This window comes from Chiloscyllium plagiosum, unplaced genomic scaffold, assembly GCF_037043375.1.
Source record: "Chiloscyllium plagiosum isolate Xiang-an unplaced genomic scaffold, Cpla_swu_hap1 HiC_scaffold_49, whole genome shotgun sequence".
NCBI classification, from domain to species: domain Eukaryota; kingdom Metazoa; phylum Chordata; class Chondrichthyes; order Orectolobiformes; family Hemiscylliidae; genus Chiloscyllium; species Chiloscyllium plagiosum.
The window spans coordinates 9,051,504-9,069,439 of record NW_028270187.1 but is presented as its reverse complement, the minus strand read 5'-3'; the positions used below and the strand labels follow the sequence as shown (position 1 = coordinate 9,069,439).

General features: G+C 43.6%; 1 pseudogene; it reads right to left on the bottom strand.

Annotated features, from left to right (window-relative positions):
- The window catches only part of LOC148135486 (platelet endothelial cell adhesion molecule-like), a 104,485-nt pseudogene that overhangs the window by 32,717 nt on the left and 53,832 nt on the right, over positions 1–17,936 (bottom strand).

The following is a 17,936-nucleotide window of genomic DNA, read 5'->3' as shown; positions in this document are numbered from 1 at the left end:
TGTGAGAAACATGAGAATGACGATAACGAGGGTAGGTCCGATCAAGGACAGTAGTGGGACACTGTGTATTGAGTCAGAAGAGATAGGACAGGTCTTGAATGAGTACTTTTCTTCAGTAGTTACAAATGAGAGGGACTGTATTGTTGAAGATGAGAGTATGAAACGGACTGGAAAGCTGGAGGAGATACTTGTTAGGAAGGAAGATGTGTTGGGCATTTTGAAAAACTTGAGAATAGACAGGTCCCCCGGGCTTGATGAGATATATCCTAGGATTCTGTGGGAAGCAAGAGAGGAAGTTGCAGAGCCGTTGGTAATGATCTTTTTGTCTTCACTGTCAACAGGGGTGGTACCAGGGGACTGGAGAGTGGCGAATGTTGTGCGCCTGTTCACGAAAGGGAATAGGGATAACCCCGGGAATTACAGGCCAGTTAGTCTTACTTCGGTGGTAGGCAAAGTAATGGGTAGTGAGGGATAGGATTTATGAGTATCTGGAAAGACGCTACTTGATTAGGGACAGCCAGCACGGATTTGTGAGGAGTAGGTCTTGCCTTACGAGTCTTATTGAATTCTTTGAGGAGGTAACCAAGCAGGTGGATGAAGGTAGAGCAGTGGATGTAGTGTACATGGATTTTAGTAATGCATTTGATAATGTTCCCCATGGTAGGCTTATGGGGAAAGTCAGGAGGCATGGGATAGTGGGAAATTTGTCCAGTTGGATAGAGAACTGGCTAACCGGTCGAAGTCAGAGAGTGGTGGTAAATATTCAGCCTGGAGCATAGTTACAAGTGGAGTTCCGCAGGGATCAGTTCTGAGTCCTCTGCTGTTTGTAATTTTTATTAATGACTTGGAAGAGGGAGTCTAAGGGTAGGTGAGTACATTTGCAGACGATATGAAGATTGGTGGAGTTGTGGATAGTGAGGAGGGCTGTTGTCGTCTGCAAAGGGAATTAGATATGACGCAGAGCTGGGCTGAGGAGTGGCAGATGGAGTTCAACCTGGTCAAGTGAAGGACAAATTTTGGAAGGATAAATAAGAATGCGGAATACAGGGTTAACGGTAGGGTTCTTAGTAAGGTGGAGGAGCAGAGGGATCTTGGGGTCTATGTTCATCGCTCTTTGAAAGTTGCCACTCAGGTGGATAGAGCATGTAAGAAGGCCTATGGTGTATTAGCGTTCATTAGCAGAGGGATTGAATTCAAGAGTCGTGAGGTGATGGTGCAGCTGTACAGAACCTTGGTAAGGCCACATTTGGAGTACTGTGGAGTCTGGTCGCCTCACTTTTGGAAAGATGTGGAAGCTTTGGCGAGGGTGCAGAGGAGATTTACCACGATGTTGCCTCGGATGGAGAATAGGTCGTACGAGGATAGGTTGAGAGTGCTAGGCCTTTTCTTATCGGAACGGTGAAGGGTGAGGGGTGACTTGATAGAGGTTTATAAGATGATCAGGGGAATCGATAGAATAGACAGTCAGATACGTTTTCCCCGGGTACAACAGAGTGTTACAAGGGGACATAAATTTAAAGTGAAGGGTGGAAGGTATCGGGGGGATGTCAGGCGTAGGTTCTTTACCCAGAGAGTGGTGGGGGCATGGAATGCGCTGCCTGTGGGAGTGGTAGAGTCAGAATCATTGGTGACCTTTAAGCGGCAATTGGATATGTACATCGATGGGTACTTCAGCTAGAACAAATGTTCGGCACAACATCGTGGGCCGAAGGCCCTGTTTTTTGCTGTATTGTGCTATGTTCTGTGAGTGAACCTACTTTGTATTAGCAAATTGTCTGCCCAGCTAACTTCCCTCCAATGTAATGTGGAACATGCCAAGGCACAAAACAGAAACAAGTGTTAGGGAATATCGAAGATTAAAAACCAAAACAATATTGGCAGTTTTACCTGTCAGTTTCAAGCCGTTTGTAAAATTTTCGACAATGATGACCACCATCAGAATAAACACGAAGACACTGAACCAGATTTGCACCAAAATCACATCAGTGTCTTCTCGTTTTGCACAAGAAGAGGATGCCAGTTTAGCTCTACCCTCATCCACCTGACAGAAATGATTGAGGAGCAAAGATGCACCGAACTCCTCATTTTAGATATGGCCAACTTGGAACGGTTGCAGTAAAAGCCAACGACTTCAGGTGAGAAGGGAATTGTAGGAATGTAACTTTGGTCTCCACAAAATTGACGGAAGGGAGGGTTAGGATTTGCTTGAATCGGTCGATGTAAGCCTTCAGCCCATCAACCCTGTACTACCAAAAAGCATACTACTGTCCTCCTTTCTGCATTAGGCCCGTATCCTTGAATGCTGAGAAACATCAAGTGGATTTCTGTGTACTTCGTAAAGATCGTGAGGTTACCTGCAATCCAAACAGTGCATTTCAGACATCCACAGGCTCTGGGTGATAAGCAGATCCTTAAATCCCTTCTAAAACTCTTGCCTTTCATATTAAATTTATAATACCCTTTTACTGGCCCTTTGACTAAAGTGAACAGCTGCATCCTGTCCCCCTGCCCATGAACCTCAATCTTACACACCTCTATCAGGCCTCCCACCTCTGGTCCAACGAAAACAACCCAGACTCTCTTCATTGCTGAAATACTCCATCCCAGGTAACATGCTGGTGAATCTCCTTTGCACCCACTCCAGTGCAATCACATCATTCCTATAGTGCGGATACTGGAACTGAGCACAGTGGTAGTTGAGGCTGGAGCTTTTATCAATAGAATGTTGGGAGCTTGAGGGGAGATCCTATGAAGGTTTGTAGAATCATGAAGGTCATAGATAACATGGATTGGCAAGGTCTTTCTCCCATTAGAATGTGAGGACTGCACTGCTGGAGATCAGAGTCGAACAGTGTGGAAAAGCACAGCAGGTCAGGCCGTATCCGAAGAGCAGGATAGTGGAGGCTCAAACTCGAGGGCATAGGTTTAATATAAGGGGGAAAGATTTGAAATGATCTTGAGATGCAGTTGTTCCACTTAGATGGTGATGAATGCATATAAAATGAGCTGCCAGACGCAGTGGTAGAGGTGGGTACAATTATAATATTTAAAAGACCTTTTGACAGACACATAATTAAAAATGTTTAGAGGGATGGGGGCCAAAGTTAGGCAAATGAGACTGAATCAGATTGGGATGGCTGACCAGTGCGATGGAGTTGAACACAACCAAAGAAGTTGTTTTACTCTGCCATCAAATCACCATGACGTTTTCTTTATTCTTTATCAATTAACTGCCACCAGTAAATCAGCTAATTAGATATTGACAACAAAACCCATTCTGGGAAATATAAACCACCAAAGATAGGTGGAGGGGGTGGGTGGGGGGGAGGGGGGAGGGGGGGGAGAGGGATAGGAAAGTGAATAAATGGAGAGCATTGATGGACACCATGTGCACCCTCACTAAGGACACACGCATATGAATGTAACTGCAAAAGACAGATACTGCGTCGGATTTCGTTTTCTTTTCCTTAACCAGAAGTACTACTATATTAACTTAATGACTTTTCCATCAATAAATCACCCTGATTTTCAGTTTTTTTTGAACGATTAACCACTACCAGAACTCAGTCTGACTTTTAATTTTCTTTCAACAACATGTGTTATCATAAAACAAACGTTGCTAGCCACCAAAATAGCTGTAACTACTTCTTTTTTGCTTTTCTCCTCACTTTTTGAACTGTGAGACATCACCAATAAATCGTCAATTTGCCATTTATATGATCATGAAAAACCATTAAAAGTGTGGGGGATGTAAGGAATGGGACCAAACCAAAATGGACTTCGAGAGGGAATAAAGCACTGTATACCTCGCAGTGCCCACCTCTCTCGAAAGGCATTCAGAGCAGGAGGAGACACCAGTTTCTCTCTCTCTCTACAATGACAACTAGGCATGGAAGGGGACAATGGATCTTTTTTGTAAAACATTATTTCTAAACAACCTGTTCAGCGTTGCTATTGAATACCTCTGGATCAGATGTGACTTTAACCCAGGTCTCTTGTTTCAGCGGAAGGGACAGTACCACTGCATCACAAGAGGTCCCCGGGGCAAGGGTTGCCTTATATTTCTTGTTCTTTTGTAACTTTTTGGCCCATTGGAACTCTTTAATTTCCTTTTTCCCCCAAATCAACCGTGGTAATGTGTATATTTGTTTTCTCACTTTGTAAACATGCTGAGACAATGCGAAAAGACACTGTTCTGAATGGACTGGATTACTTATGTATGTTTGCATCACAACGAAAATACCCGAGTGGCTAAATATATATTATAAAGCTACGCCTGTTAAGGGCAATGCGGACATGAAAAAAAAAGAGAGAGACCAGGGGAAGAGGGAGGTCAATATATCAGACTGGAGATAATGCAGGAAATAAATCGCTTCCTCCTTTTCAGTGCCCACCTCACTCTGAAGGCTTCAAAAGCATTTGTAAACTGCATTGACAATAGCTGTTGTTTTGAGTTGATATGTTTGAATGGATATTGCTCTGTTCACATTTTAACTCCTTGACCGGAAGGAGATAATGTTTTCTGCAACATTATCAATTAATACCACGCTCTCCATCTGCTATGCTGGATGCGTATAAAATGCCCATTCGACCACAAAGCAAGAACATGTGGAATCCACATTATAGGAAGAGTGCGATAGCCACTGGGAGAGGGTGCAGAAGGAGATTTACTGGGATGTGTCATGTGAGCTGAGAAGTTTTATATACGAGTACGGAGAGAGACTGCGACAGAAGAGAAACTAATGGAAAATTGGGCGGCACGGTGCCACAGTGGTTAGTACTACTGCCTCGCAGCGCCAGCAGATACGGGTTCAATTCCCGCCTCAGGTGACTGAGTGTGTGGAGTTTGCACATTCTCCCCGTGTCTGCGTGCGTTCTCGCTGGTTTCCTCCCAGAGTCCAAAGATGTGCAGGTTAGGTGAATTGGCCATGTTAAATTGCCCGTAGTGTTAGGTGAAGGGGTAAATGTATGGGTGGGTGGCGGGTCAGTGTTGATTTGTTGGGCTGAAGGGCCTGTTTCCACGCTGTAAGTAATCTAATCTAACACACTTCTGACGAAGAGTCACTGGACTCAGATTATTAATTCTGTTTCTCTCTCTCCACAGATGATGCCAGAACCGCTGAGTTTCACCCAGAACTTCGTGTTGAAAACATATAATATTTAAAATAACTCCATGAACCTAGTATTCTGTCAACAAGACACCGTTCTTTCACACGTGCACTTTCATGAGACTGACCCAGCTAGCATAGAACTGGTTCCTACAGAGAGCACAACTAATGATACTTCGGTTTATATTTAGCAGCAGGACTCCCTGATCATGCCAGGATAACGGCTCCAGTTAGGAAATTCATATTCTATGGCTGATCCATTAGCCGTCTGGCTGATCCATTGGTCTTTTCTTCTTCCTACAGCGTCCCCAGAGCACTTTCATAGAACATAGAACATAGAACATAGAAGAATACAGCGCAGTACAGGCCCTTTGGCCCTCGATGTTGCGCCGATCCAAGCCCACCTAACCTATACTAACCCACTATCCTCCATATACCTATCCAATGCCCGCTTAAATGCCCATAAAGAGGGAGAGTCCACCACTTCTACTGGCAGGGCATTCCATGAACTTACGACTCGCTGAGTGAAGAACCTACCCCTAATTTCAGTCCTATATGTACCCCCCCTTAATTTAAAGCTATGCCCCCTTGTAATACCCGACTCCATATGCGGGAAAAGGTTCACACTGTCAACCCTATCTAACCCCCTAATCATCTTGTACACCTCAATCAAGTCACCCCTAAACCTTCTTTTCTCTAATGAAAACAGCCCCAAGTGTCTCAGTCTTTCCTCATACGATCTTCCTTCCAAACCAGGCAACATCCTGGTAAACCTCCTCTGCACCCGTTCCAGTGTCTCCACGTCCTTCCTATAGTACGGCGACCAAAACTGCACACAATATTCCAGGTGCGGCCGCACCAGAGTCTTATACAACTGCATCATGACCTCAGGACTCCGGAACTCAATTCCTCTACCAATAAAAGCCAGTACGCCATATGCCTTCCTCACCGCACTATTTACCTGGGTGGCAACTTTCAGAGATCTGTGTACATGGACACCAAGATCCCTCTGCTCATCCACACTACCAAGTATCCGACCATTAGCCCAGTACCCCATCTTTTTGTTATTCTTCCCAAAGTGAATCACCTCACACTTAGCTACATTGAATTCCATTTGCCACCTTTCTGCCCAGCTCTGCAGCTTCTCTATATCCTGCTGTAACCTGCCACATCCTTCCTCACTGTCAACAACTCCTCCGACTTTCGTATCATCCGCAAACTTGCTCACCCAACCTTCTAACCCCTCTTCCAGGTCATTTATAAAAATGACAAACAGCAATGGTCCCAAAACAGATCCTTGCGGAACACCGCTAGTGACGGCACTCCATGACGAAACTTTGCCATCAACTACTACCCTCTGTCTTCTTCCATCCAGCCAATTCCTAATCCAAACCTCCAACTCACCCTCAATGCCATATCTCCGTATTTTCTGCAGTAGCCTACCATGGGGAACCTTATCAAACGCCTTACTAAAATCCATATATACCACATCTACCGCTTTCCCCTCATCAACCTACTTTCGCACCAGGTCCAGTTCCTCAGACTGTGCCTGGACAGTGGTGGTGTGCATACACTGCAGCCTGCCTCCTGTACCCCGAGTGTATCGGCCTAAAAGTATTTTCTTCTTTCAGGCAGTAATGGCATCGATGCTGCAAATTTTGCAGTGTCCTTCTCGACACTAAGCAGTAGGGGCGAACTCAACAGTTAGGACATCTTTGGCGGATATTCTGTGGGACTGGTTATGTTTTCCTTCACCCCTATTTGTGAGTTTGCAGCTTTCACGTGGTCAATATGCTTGTTCAGTCCCGCTTCACCAACTCGAACTTTGCATGTCAGTGGACGTGACCTCACAAAACCTATGCTATTGCCGTGGCTTCAAACCAAAACCTCGTCCTCAGAAAAAAATCTATCTCTCACGAAGCGGAGTCTTGCGTTGGCATTCCTGATCCCATTTCACCCTTATCCACGTCCAGGAAGATCAGGTTTAATCTTCATTTGCAACTCTAGTGGTGTCCCTGCAGCTGAGTGAGGGATGGTCCTAATTAAACAAGAATTGGGGCAGGTTGGTTTTGAGTGAAGCTGTAGACTGTTTCTATAAACATGCCTTCAAAGTTTGGATTTCTCCTTCCTCCAGCGATGGATGCTATGGAGCTATCCTGACATGTCAAATGCCTTTTTAACTTCTAGTCGAATTCTCTGCTGGTAGGTGATGGCCCATTTTCTGCGAGCAACCTTTTTGCAGTCCATCAATTGCAAGAGATGCTTGCAACTTTTCAATCATTTTCATGTATTTTACGAATAAACTATATGCACGTCCAACCATTTTGAATGATGACTAAAAACATTGAGCCCATGTAAGGAAACGCACAATTGACATTAGATTAGATTACAGTGTGGTAACAGGCCCTTCGGCCCAACAAGTCCACACCGACCCGCAACCCACCCATTTACCTAACACAAAACCTAACACTACGGGCAATTTAGCATGGCCAATTCACCTAACCTGCACATCTTTGGACTGTGGCAGGAAACCGGAGCACCCGGAGGAAACCCACGCAGACACGGGGAGAACGTGCAAACTCCACACAGTCAGTCGCCTGAGGTGGGAATTGAACCCGGGTCTCTGGCACTGTGAGGCTGTAGTGCTAACTACTGTGCCACCGTGCCGCCCACTAGCATATAATCAAAATCAGGGTTTAGCAAAGATGGGGAGCTGCTGGTGGCAATTTCTGCTCTTGGAAGCAATCTGGTCACTGTCCCACCAAAGTAGAAAAGTCAGCATCCAATCCTAGCCACCAGACATAACTTATGTGCAACAGCTTCATTTTGGAAACTCCTACATATGCCTGGTGGAGATTAGCCAGCATCGGGCAGTCAGCTGTACAAAAGAAATCCGTTTTTCTCCCCAAAATAACAATATATCCTCTCTGTCTTCTGGTCTTTCCAAATCCAAAAAGGTTTCAATTCTGATTGTGATGGTCCTTCTGTTTCCGCATCATTCCAGCTGTTTCTGATTTGCCAAGATGGGAACTTTTTATTTCCATAGTCAGATATCTTCAACAGTGACAGGAAGGGAGAACAGGAAGTTTAGAAAAAAAGCAGAACGGACTCTTCAAGTGACGGATATCCACACTATCAGTCTTACGAATAAATGCTGTATTCGAGGGATTGGGTATTAGTCCAGCTGTGAAAAGTGGTTTACTTTTAGTTAGAAATCCCAGCAAAGATAAACTGTTCTGTCAAACTTTACAAATGGTACAACCGACGCTACCCATTCCACAAATTGGACCGGTTTGGTGATTACTGCCTCTACTTTTGCTCGTAATGCAATGGTCCTCGGCGGGCCTTACAGAATCCTGGAATTGTTTCTTGATCAACATGTAACGTGACCTTGCCTCATTTGATAGGCCCTAAACCTTTTGAAAAACTTTCAGATATTTAATTAAGACTTAACTCAGACAGCTATTTTCTGATTGAGAAATGTTGAGTCAAACAAGATTAATCTTTCTCAACCAACTTCAGTTCATCAAGCTTGGGTCCGACTTTTTTTTACTACAGTCAGCTCTAACCAGACCAAGTGCTTCTCATAAGAGATCTATAGTTGTATCCTTACTCTGTAGGGGTTACATGGTAGAAGTTCTTAGACAGGCTAAGGTCTTTAACAAACTCAAGGGGAGGTGTCCAGATTGAATTTTGGTAAAGACTGGTTCCACATCAGTGCTGGTATCACTGTCCATTAAATAGGCGACTATTTAACCAAACGTTTAAATCGATTAGTTCGGATTTGATGTTGTGTACCAATCTAACTGTTGCAAACCACTTGCAGGGGGATTTTCCAGCCTGTTTACTCTCCAGGATAGCAGCTTATGAGTTCTCTTCATCAGATCAGGCTGAGTGGGACTCTTCTGCTGTCGCAAGTCCACATACTAGTAGGACTACAATGGCCTGTGGCCTGGATCCTTGAGAAAACTTTAATTGTTTTGCCAAAGTTTGGCTTTGCTTTGGTGTTTCGCTGTGGACTGACATAGAGTCCCTCTGTTCAGGTTATGTCCTGAGTAAGGCTTTGCAAACGTCCTCACTGAAGTGGTGCTCACCCAACTCAGATGGCCTGGCCAGCGTGCCCACTTCCATTAGAATGCCCTTTAACTCATAAGCTCCTTTTACCGCATTTTCAAATGAGAAAGCCAGTTGGAGCGCCTGTTTGAAATCAAATTAGGATTTCAACTAGTAGGTACTTTTGCGTGGTTACATTATTAATCTCACATGCTAAATAATTTCTCAGCACCTCACTTAGTGTTAAAGCAAAACTACGTGCCTCTGCCAGTAATCTTAATCTTGTCATAAATCCCAATACAAATTCCCCTATTTCTCGAACTGCCGAGTAAAAGTGTTAGCATCACAGCATTAAAGGCGGCTTGGGGTTGTAATGTTCCATCACTGAATCCACCAACTCTGTAAAGGATTTAGCATCTGGTGCCTCGGGGAATGTTAAGCTTTTAATAATTGCAAAAGCTGCTCGCCCAAATGCCATCAGGAGAATTATTTGCTTCGTTTTATCTGCCTTAATATCACTTCCCCAGAAAGAAATAACACATTATTTCCAGGATGTGGAAGAGCCCGTGTTGGACTGGGGTGGACAAAGTTAAAAATCAGACAACATCAGGTTATAGTGCAACAGGTATATTTGGAAGCACTAGATTTCGGAGCACTGCACATTATTCATGAGGATGTGAAGTAGGACCATAAGACATAGGAATTGTGTCTTATGCTCCTACTCCACCATTACCTATAACTCGGTATTGTGTGATTTTTAACGTTATTTCTACATACCGGACCCAGTCTAACTTCCCAAATAATTCCATGATACCCGAAATGTTTACGCCAATTCACAGATTACTGTTGTGAGCGAATATCTTCATCGTGTGTTTTTCTGTCGTCACCACTGAAATAACTCGACAAGGACTGGTATCCAGTCAGTAAGTCACCCTTCATTTACAAGTGCATAATACATAAAGGGTGCAGAAAGGGGCGGGCTACATTGCAGAAAATAAACATGCAACATGGTGTGCCATACTAGGACAGATTTTTCTATTGGACAATACATGCTAAACGGTTCCGAATGTGCAAGGGATACTGCTGACAAGTGGATGCGGGAAAAGTAAAAGGATTCTGGGTAATCCAAGGAGGAGAGAGGGGAAAAGGTAACTGCTCTATTTTGAAGTAGTTTAGCTGTTGGAGCGGATTTCCTTGAATTCCAGAAGCTATAATTACTATTCTGTAAGCTGTTGCATTGTTTGGAACTTTGGGGAAGAGAAGGTCAAAACAATGGAACTTTGAAAAGGGCGAAGGGAGACAAAGGCAGAGACCACATGGTCAGGGAAAGAAACCTACACAGCTGTCTGACACATCAGTGGATCTGCACAGCGACTACCTTTGCTGTTTGAGGTCAAGTACTTCTGGACATCAGAGTGCATCTAAGCAAAATTAACGATCAGGAAAATTCACAGCTGACCTTGGAGGAACTTGTGTAGGTGAGCTCAAAGCATAGGAACAGGGAAGTGCATAGTTTTCAACTGTAACCTTGCTGTTACATTTTTGTAAATCTACAACAGGGAGTAGAGTGGGTTCTTTTCAAAATATATAATTTAGTGGGTTCTGTCTCCTTGATGAAATTTTTAAAAGATAAAACATTGGTACTAAATTAGCCTGCAGCAGTGTTTTGAGAGCTCTGAGACTATGCTATTTTTTGGGATTGTAGATAGTTAATGTGCAAAACTGGCCTTTAGTAGAGTGGTGTGCTACTCCTGTCAAAGGTGGGAGATTTGGGAGAGATCCAATATTATTATTGATTATGTCTGCAGTAAGTGTGTTTAATTGTGAATCCTATCATATCTGTTTGAAAGGCACTTAGAGGCAATGAGGAATTTACAGGATCTAGAGGGTGTAATGAAAAGCAGTCATAAGAAGGGAGAAAAAACATAGATACAGTCAGGTACATGGGTTAACTACAGGAAAGGTAAGAGAGGGAGGCAGGCAGTGCAGTGCAGGAGTCGCCTGTGGCTATCCCTATCTCAAAGAAGTAAGCTATTTTGGAAAATGTACTGGGCGATGGACTCTCAGAGGAATGTAATACAAACAGTTCAGTTACTGGTACCGAGACAGGCTCTAACGTAATGAGGGATACATAGGGTTCCAAGTGATCGATTGTGATAAGGGACTCTCTACTCAGAGGCACAAACAGTATTAGGCAACAAATTTCAAAAGTTGATTGGAAGCGGATGCTTGCAGTTAAATGGATGGCTGGAAAATGGGAAGCCGTCAAAAATGACAACGAGATTCCAGAGACAGTATGTTCCTATTTGGGTGAAAGGAAAGGCTGGTAGGTGCAGGGAATTTTGGATGATTAGAGAAATTGAGGTTTTCATATTAAAAAAAAGGAAACATATGTCAGATATGGTGAGCAGCTGTCGAGTAAATCATTAGAAGAGTATAAAGACAGTAGGAGGATACTTAAGAGGGAAATCAGGAGGGCAAAAAAGGGACATGAGGTAGCTTTGCCAAATAGGGATAGGAAAATCCAAAGGGATTTGATAAATAAATTGAGGACAAAAGACCAAGAAGGGTGTGAATAGGACTCAACAAAGATCAGCGAGGCATCTTATGTGTGGAACCAGAGGAGATGGGGGAGATTGGAAACAAGTACTTTGCATCACCATTTACTGTGGACAAGAATATGAAAGATATAGAATGTGGGGAAATAGATGGTGGCATCTTGAAATAAGTCCATATTACAAAGGGGGGAGGTGTTGGATGTCGTAAAATGCATAAAGGTTATAAATCCCGAGGACCTGATCATGTGTACCCTAGGAATCTGTGGAAAGCTGGGCAAGTGATGATAAGCCCCTTGCTGAGATATTTGGATCTTCAATAATTGCAGGTGAAGTGCTGGAAGACTGGAAGTTGGCTAACGTGGTGCCAATCTTGAGAAAATATGGTAAGGAAATGCCAGAAAATGAGAGACTGATGAGCTGATATGAGTGATGGGCAATTTGTTGGAAAGAATTCTGAGGGACAGGATTTAGGAAAGGAAAGAACAGATTAGAGAAAGTCACTATGGCTATGTGAATGAGAAATCATGTCTCGTTAACTTGATTGAGTTTTTTGAAGAAGTAACAAATAGGATGGATGAAGGCAGAGCAAGGGACATGATCGATACGGGCTTCAGTAAGGCACTTGAGAAGTTTCCTCGTGGTAGACTGCTGAGAGAGGAATACAGGGAGAACTATCGATTTGGATACAGTACTGGCCACAAGGCAGACGACAGAAGGTGATGGTGATTGTTTTTCAGACTGGAGGCCTGTGACCAGTGGTCTACCACAAGAATGGGTGCTGCGTCCACTGCTTTTTGACATTTACATAAATAATTTGGATGAGGAGATCGGAGGTATAGTTAGTAAGTTTGTAGATGACGCCAAAATTGGAGGTTACGTGGACAGTAAAAAAGGTTATCTCGGAGTACAACAGGATCTTGATCAGATGGGTCAATGGGCCAAAGGGTGGCAGATGTAGTTTAATTTAGGAAAGTGTGAGGTGCTGCATTTTGGAAAGGTTGATTAGGGCAGGACATATACAATTAATGGTAAGGTCCTGGGGACTGTTACTGAACAAAGAGATCTTGGAGTGCAGATTCATAGCTCCTTGAAAGTAGAGTTGTTGATAGATAGGATAGTGAAGAAGGCTTTGGTAAGCTTTCCTTTATCAGTCAGATAATTGAGTAATAGGACTTGGGAGATCATGTTGCACCTGTACAGGATATTGTTTAGGCAACTTTCGGAATGTTGTGTGCAATTCCGGTCTCCCTGTTTTCGGAAGGATGCTCTGAACCCTGAAAGGGAGAGAATGAATAGGCTGGCGCTGTTCTCCCTGGAACCTCGCAGGCTGAGCGGTTACCTGTCAAGGTTTGTAAAGTCATGAGGGGCATAGATGTAGAGAATTTACAAGATATATGCCCTGAGTCAGAAATAGAGGCCATAGTTTTATGGTGAGGGGAGAAAGATTTGAAACGAACTGAAGCGGCAATTCATTCACACATAGGGTATTGCTTGTATGGAGTAAGCTGCCAGTGGAATTATTGCAGGCTGTTGCAATGACGACATTTAAATGGGATATGGATGGCTTTATGAATAGGAATATGGGAAAATTGCCAGGAAATGGAACTAGATTAGTTTAGGATATTAGATTACTTACAGTGTGGAAACAGGCGCCTCAGCCCAACAAGTCCACACCGCCCCATCGAAGCGCAACCCACCCATACCCCTACATTTGCCCCTTACCTAATACTACGGGCAATTTAGCTTGGTCAATTCACCTGAATGTACACCTGACCTGTACATCTTTGGACTGCGAGAGGAAACCGGAGCACCCAGAGGAAACCCACGCAGACACGGGGAGAACATGCAAACTCCACATAGGTCAGTCGCCTGAGGCGGGAATTGAACCCGGGTCTCTGGCGCTGTGAGGCAGCAGTGCTAAACACTGTGCCACCGTGCCGCCCACATATATGGTTGGCAGGGACGAGTTGGACCCAAGAGTCTGTTTCTGTGCTCTATATCTCTATGAGTTCATTTATTTGCTGAATATCAGTGTCAAACCTCCCTTTTCGGCAGGAGTAATGTTATAATAACTTTTTTTAAAAGATTTGGCATTGCAACATTAAAATTAGCAACTGATGATCATCCTTAATAAGACTTAAAAATCCATCTAACAGTTAACTTACTTCACTGATTGCAAATGTACCTCACTTGAATTCATTGTCCCTTACCACCATTACTTTATTTTCTACTTATGGAGCATTAATCACCCTTGTGCTTATTTGTCCCCTTGAGGAGGTAATGCTGAGCTGCGTTCTTGAACTGCTACAGTCCATGCGCTGCAAGTACGCCCTAATTGCTCTGAGGGAGAGAATTACTGTATGTTGACCGAGTGACACTGAAGGGACAGCCGATATATTTCCGAGTCAGGATGGTGAGTGGCTTGGAGGTGATGTGCAGGTGACGGTGTTCCCACTTATCTACTGCCCTTGTCCTTCTAGATGGATGTAGTCATGAGTTTTGAAGGTGCTTCTCAGGACCTTTGATGAGTTTCTGTAATAATATTGTCGATGGTACACACTGCTGCGTTTGAGCATCAATGGTGGAGGGAGTCAGTGTTTGAGGATGTGGTGCCAATCAGGTGGGAGGTGCTTTATTCTGGATAGTGTCGATCTTCTCAAATGTTGTTGCAGCTGCATCCAGATAAGTGGGGACTATTCCATCAAGCTCCTGACTTGTGCCCTTTCGATGGTGGACATGCTTTGGGGGTAACCAGGAGGTGAGTTACTCGCTGCAGTATTCCTAGCATCTGGCCTGCTGTTGTAGCCACAGTATTGGCATGGAGAGTCCAGTTCAGGTTCTGGTCTACACTAACCACCAGGATGTTGGTAGTGGGGGTATTCATCAATGGTAATATCATTGAATGTCAAGGGGATGAAGGTTAGACTATCTCTCAAGTGTAACCTCCCGGATGTTGATAGTGGGGGAGGGAGTGTGGCGTCAATTCAGTGATGGTAACATCATTTATCATCACGGGGACGATGGTTAGATTCTCACTAAATGATAAACCACAGAACGTTAATTGGGAGGGGATGCAGTGATGGTAACAATATTGAACATAAATGGCAATGGTTAGATTCTATCTTATTGAAGATGGTATTTGCGTGGTGTAAATGTCCCTTGCCACTTGTCAGCAAAAGCCTGGATATTATCTCGATATTGCTGCATTTTGACACAAATTGCTTCAGTACGTGAGGAGGGGCGAATGGAGCTAAAAGGTAGAGTCATAGAGATGACCAGCACAGAAAGAGACCTTACAGTCCAACTCAACTATTCCGACCAGGTATCCTCAAGTAATCTAATCCTGTTTGCCAACATTTGCATCATAGCTCTCTAAACTTTTCCTATTCATGTGCCTTTTCAATTTATGGCTCTCCCATTAAACCTGTGCCCTCCAGTTTTGGACTCCGCTACCCTGGGAGAAAGACTTTGGCTATTCACTCGATCAATGGCCCTCGTGATTTTGAAAATCTCCTTATTTAGTAGACCTCAGTCTCAGGGAAAATAGCCACAGCCTATTCAGCCTCTCCCTATTTATCAAACGCTACAACATGGCAACATCCTTATAGATCTTTTCTGAATCATTTCAAGCTTAATAACGTTTATCCTATAGCAAAGAAACCAGAATTAAATGCAGTATTCCAAAAAAATGGAAGAGCTAAAATCCTGTACAGCCACAACATGACATCACAACTCCTACACTCAATGCACACCCTAATGAGTATACCAAGTATACCAAAGGCCTTCTTCACTAACCTGTCCACCTGCAACTCCACTTTCAATGATCATCCTGCACCTCTAAGTCTCTGTTGGGCAATATTCCCACAGATGCTGCATTTAAATGTATAATTCACTTATTAATCAAGAATGTATCTGACTCAGTCTGAAATATACACAAGGATTCTGTCCACCCACTCACTTCTCTTAGTTAAGGAGCTCCAAAGACACTCATCCTTCCCAGGGGAGAGAATCCTCCAAATCTTAGTCATCCATTGACACCGTTGCGTCTTAGAATGTGTCTTCTGGTCATAGATGCTTCAATGATGGAAAAGCATTCTTTCAGCGTTGACCACATCAAGCGCCTATATGTTTCAAAGACATCACCTCAATTCTTCTAAACTCCAGTGATTAGAGTCACATTCCGTTTAACTCATAAGGCAATCACCCCATCCCAGGAAATATCCTGGTTGACAGATTATAGATCGAATGAATATTATTTGTCATCATTTAATATAATGTAGGTTCGGCAGGTGTGATTTGCTCTAATGGCTAGTGGGCGATGCGAATTATGTGGGTTCAATCCCCACATGGCCTGTGTACTTTCCATCTCAACGTCTCCCTCCTGTCAACTGTGTTGACCCTCTGCTTGAACCATCAGACGTGTCTCTCTCCAAGGTAAGTGTGGGGCTACAGTTTTGAAAATGCCTATATTTCAGTGGTTATCAGTATTACCACACAAAAACCATTAACAAAATAAACTAGTGAGACTCACTGCTAAAACAGCCAGAAAAATAAAACACTCAATTTCAGTGCTTCTTTTATCCCAGGTTAAAACAGCAATTTAATCAATTACAACCCCACGGTAAACATACGATTCTTATTCAAACTCAAGTCACTTTTATTTTCTTGCTCCGCAAACTCGGTTTAGATTCTGCTGTAAAGAAAGACTTCTGCGATAAAGAATATACTTGGATGGCGAAGAAGGTTAGGACAAGTATGCTTTGATTAACAGTGTTAAAAATCACACAACACCAGGTTAAATGACAACAGGTTTATTTAAAGGCAATGGCTTTCAAAGCGCTGTTTTGAAAGCTAGTGCCTCCACATAAACCTGTTGGACTATAACTTGATGTTGTGTAATTTTTAACTTTGAAGAGAAAGTGAGGACTGCAGATGCTGGAGATCAGAGCTGAAAATGTGTTGCTGGAAAAGCGCAGCAGGTCAGGCAGCATCCAAGGAACAGGAGAATCGACGTTTATGCCCGAAACGTCGATTCGCCTGTTCCTTGGATGCTGCCTGACCTGCTACGTTTTTCCAGCAACACATTTTCAGCTCTCATTTTTAACTTTGTCCATCCCAGTCCAATACCACTAGCTCCAAACCTTGATGAACAGAGAGACTGAGATGGAAAAGGACGCAGAAAATCAACACAAACAAAGGGACAAATGGGAATACGGTGGTGAGAAAAAGGGGAACTGTATTGAAGCATGAAGGTGGAGATAAACATCGGAAGCAAATTGAAAATAGTGAGAGTTATAGAGTCGTACAGCATGGAAACAGACCCTTTGGCACAAGTCGTCCATGCTGACCAGGTTTCCTATACTAAACTAGTTTCATTGACCTATATTTGAAACGCATCCCGCTAATTCTTTCTTAATAATGTACCTGTTTAAATGCATTTTAAACGTTGTAATTATACTACCTCTACCACTTCCTTTTGCAGCTCATTCCATATATTAACCACCTTCAGCTCCCCTTTAAATCTTTCACAACTGACTTTAAACCTATGCCCTCGAGGTTTGGACTCCCCAATCCTGGGGAAAGGATCTTGGCTATTCTCCTCATCTATGCCCCTCATGATTTTCCAAATATCTGTAAAGTTACCCCTCAACCTCCGATGCTTCAGAGAAAAATGTTCCAACCGATCACTCTCTCTATAATTCAATCTTCCAATCCGTTAGCATCCTTGTAAATGTTTTCTGTACCCCTTTTGGTTTAATAACATCTTTCTTATCGTAGGGCAACCAGCATTATACGCATAACTTTAAAAATGGCCTTACCAATGTGTTGTGCAGCTACAACATAATGTCCCAATTCCTATACTCAATGCACTGGCCAATTAAGGCATTTGTGTCAAACACCAAATTCACTGCATTGTCTACCAGCTATATCACTTACAAGGAACTATGTACTGCACCCCAAGGTCTGGTGGGCGGCACGGTGGCACAGTGGTTAGCACTGCTGCCTCACAGCGCCAGAAACCCGGGTTCAATTCCCGCCTCAGGCGACTGACTGTGTGGAATTTGCACATTGTCTGCGTGGGTTTCCTCTGGGTGCTCCGGTTTCCTCCCACAGTCCAAAGATGTGCAGGTCAGGTGAATTGGCCATGCTAAATTGTCCGTAGTGTTAGGTAAGGGGTGGTTTGCGCTTCGGTGGGTCGGTGTGGACTTGTTGGGCC